Raw genomic sequence first — 4,210 nt, 5'->3', positions numbered from 1 at the left:
GGCCTTCGCGGTCCCGTGACCACCAGCAGCAGCACCCCGGCCTTCTGCAGCCCCGAGGAGACCCCAGGTCCAGATTCATCATCATCATCAGTAGTATCATCATCATCATCAGTAGTATCATCATCATCATCAGTAGTATCATCATCATCATCAGTAGTATCATCATCATCATCAGTAGTATCATCATCATCATCAGTAGTATCATCATCAGTAGTATCATAATCATCAGTAGTAGTGTCATCATCATCATCAGTAGTATCATCATCATCATCAGTAGTATCATCAGTAGTAGTATCATCATCATCAGTAGTAGTATCATCATCATCAGTAGTAGTAGTGTCGTCATCATCATCAGTAGTATCATCATCATCATCAGTAGTATCATCATCATCAGTAGTAGTGTCATCATCATCATCAGTAGTAGTGTCATCATCATCATCAGTAGTAGTATCATCATCATCATCAGTAGTATCATCATCATCAGTAGTAGTGTCATCATCATCATCAGTAGTAGTGTCATCATCATCATCAGTAGTAGTATCATCATCATCATCAGTAGTAGTATCATCATCATCATCATCAGTAGCAGAGTCATCATCATCATCAGTAGTAGTGTCATCATCATCATCAGTAGCAGAATCATCATCATCATCATCAGTAGCAGTATCATCATCAGTAGTAGTATCATCATCAGTACTATCATCATCATCATCAGTAGTAGTAATCATCAGTAGTAGTATCATCATCAGTACTATCATCATCATCATCAGTAGCAGAATCATCATCATCAGTAGTAGTATCATCATCATCATCAGTACTATCATCATCATCAGCAGTAGTATCATCATCATCAGCAGTAGTATCATCATCAGCAGTAGTATCATCATCATCATCAGTAGTAGTATCATCATCAGTAGTATCATCATCAGTAGTATCATCATCATCAGTAGTAGTATCATCATCATCAGTAGTAGTATCATCATCATCATCAGTAGTATCATCATCATCATCATCAGTAGTATCATCATCATCATCATCATCAGTAGTATCATCATCATCATCATCAGTAGTAGTATCATCATCATCATCAGTAGTAGTAGTATCATCATCATCATCATCAGTAGTAGTAGTATCATCATCATCATCAGTAGTAGTATCATCATCATCAGTAGTAGTAGTATCATCATCATCATCAGTAGTAGTAGTATCATCATCATCATCATCAGTAGTAGTAGTATCATCATCATCATCATCAGTAGCAGTATCATCATCATCATCATCAGTAGCAGTATCATCATCATCATCTTCACTGTCTCTGTCTGTCTTCAGGATTTGGTTCCGTTTGCATTCGGAGACTTGAGATCACAGAGTCACAATGGACACCAGGTAGCCCACTCACTCACCTGCTCACATCACCTACTCACCTACTCACTCACCTACTCACTCACCTACTCACTCACCTACTCACCTACTCACTCACCTACTCACCTACTCACTCACCTACTCACCTACACACTCACCTACTCACTCACCTACTCACCTACACACTCACCTACTCACTCACCTACTCACCTACACACTCACCTACTCACTCACCTACTCACCTACTCACTCACCTACTCACTCACCTACTCACCTACTCACTCACCTACTCACCTACTCACTCACCTACTCACCTACACACTCACCTACTCACTCACCTACTCACCTACACACTCACCTACTCACTCACCTACTCACCTACACACTCACCTACTCACTCACCTACTCACCTACTCACTCACCTACTCACTCACCTACTCACCTACTCACTCACCTACTCACCTACTCACTCACCTACTCACTCACCTACTCACTCACCCACTCACCTACACACTCACCTACTCACTCACCTACTCACCTACTCACTCACCTACTCACTCACCTACTCACCTACTCACTCACCTACTCACTCACCTACTCACTCACCTACTCACCTACACACTCACCTACTCACCCACCCACCCACTCACCTACTCACTCACCTACTCACTCACTCACTCACCTACTCACTCACTCACCTACTCACTCACTCACCCACTCACTCACCCACCCACGGACCCACTCATTCACCTACTCACTCACTCACCCACTCACTCACCCACTCATTCACCCACTCACTCACCCACTCACCTACTCACCCACCCACCCACCCACCTACTCACTCACCTACTCACTCACTCACCCACTTACTCACCCACTCATTCACCCACTCACTCACCCACTCACCTACTCACCCACCCACTCACCTACTCACTCACCTACTCACTCACTCACTCACCCACTCACTCACCTACTTACTCGCCCACTCACTCACCTACTCACTCACTCACTCACCTACTCACTCACCTACTCACTCACCTACTCACTCACTCACTCACCCACTCACTCACCTACTCACTCACCTACTCACTCACTCACTCACTCACCCACTCACCTACTTACTCGCCCACTCACCTACTCACCCACTCACTTACTCACCTACTCACTCGCCTACTCACTCACCTACTCACCTACTCACTCACCTACTCACTCACCCACCCACTCACCTACTCACTCACCTACTCGCCTACTCACTCACCCACTCACTCACCTACTCACCTACTCACTCACCTACTCACTCACTCACCTACTCACTCACTCACCTACTCACTCACTCACCTACTCACTCACTCACCTACTCACCTACTCACTCACTCACTCACCTACTCACTCACTCACCTACTCACTCACTAACTCACCTACTCACTCACCCACCCACGGACCCACTCACTCACCTACTCACTCACTCACCCACTCACTCACCCACTCACCTACTCACCCACCCACCCACTCACCTACTCACTCACCTACTCACTCACTCACCTACTCACTCACTCACCTACTCACTCACTCACCCACTCACTCACCCACCCACGGACCCACTCATTCACCTACTCACTCACTCACCCACTCATTCACCCACTCACTCACCCACTCACCTACTCACCCACCCACCCACTCACCTACTCACTCACCTACTCACTCACTCACCCACTTACTCACCCACTCATTCACCCACTCACTCACCCACTCACCTACTCACCCACCCACTCACCTACTCACTCACCTACTCACTCACTCACTCACCCACTCACTCACCTATTCACCCACCCACCCACTCACCCACTCACTGGCCTACTCACTCACTCAGCTGATGCTACTACTGATGATGATGATGATGCTACTACTGATGATGTTGATACTACTACTGATGATGGTACTACTACTGATGATGATGATACTACTACTGATGATGATGATACTACTACAACTACTGATGATGATACTACTACTACTGATGATGCTACTACTGATGATGATACTTCTACTGATGATGATGATGATACTACTACTACTGATGATGCTACTACTACTCCTGATGATGATGATACTACTGATGATGATGATACTACTGATGATACTACTACTGATGATGATGATACTACTACTGATGATGATGATTTTTTCTCTCCCCTCCCCTACCCACCACAGCAACGCCGGAAACGTTCCTGCCCCTCACCCCCCCACTCCCAACCGCTCACCAACACGCTCACCAGCTCCACCACGCTCACCACCAATCTCACCACCACCCCTCCCCCACCGACGCACTTGCTACCATCTCCAGAAGCTTCGCCAGAAGGCTTCTACGTTGGTCAACACTCACAGGGTCTGGGAGGTCACTATGCAGATTCGTACCGCACGCACGCTCACCCACACGCTCACCCGCTTGCTCGCCCGATCCGCTCGCTTGTTCGCTCACCCGCACGCTCGCCCGTTCGCTCACCCGACCGCTCGCCAACTCGCTCACCCGCTCGCTCAATGTTATGACTACGGTGGCGGTGGTGGTGGTGGTGGTGGTGGTGGCGGTGGTGGTGGTGGTGGCGGTGAGTCTGAGTTCGATTCGGAGGTTGTTGAGTATAAGAGGCAGAGGTTGTGGTAGTTTTGTCACTCAGCTCGCTCGCTCAGTCACTCAGTCACTCAGTCAGTCGGTCAGTCAGTCGGTCAGTCACTCAGTCGGTCAGTCAGTCAGTCACTCACTCAGTCACTTACTCACTCACTCAGCCACTCACTCGCTCAGTCAGTCACTCAGTCACTCAGTCAGTCGGTCAGTCGGTCAGTCGGTCAGTCA

General features: G+C 47.6%; 1 long non-coding RNA gene across 1 annotated transcript; it reads left to right on the top strand.

The window, feature by feature from the left end:
• Window positions 1-3,639, top strand: LOC144953884 (uncharacterized). Its single transcript, XR_013640928.1, has 3 exons — window positions 1-67; window positions 1,330-1,386; window positions 3,574-3,639. It is a non-coding gene; the product is annotated as an uncharacterized LOC144953884 (long non-coding RNA).
• The last annotated feature ends 571 nt before the right edge of the window (window positions 3,640-4,210 follow it).

This window comes from Lampetra fluviatilis, unplaced genomic scaffold (assembly GCF_964198595.1).
Source record: "Lampetra fluviatilis unplaced genomic scaffold, kcLamFluv1.1 SCAFFOLD_1354, whole genome shotgun sequence".
Lineage (NCBI taxonomy): Eukaryota > Metazoa > Chordata > Hyperoartia > Petromyzontiformes > Petromyzontidae > Lampetra > Lampetra fluviatilis.
This window is presented reverse-complemented; position numbering and strand designations above follow the sequence as displayed.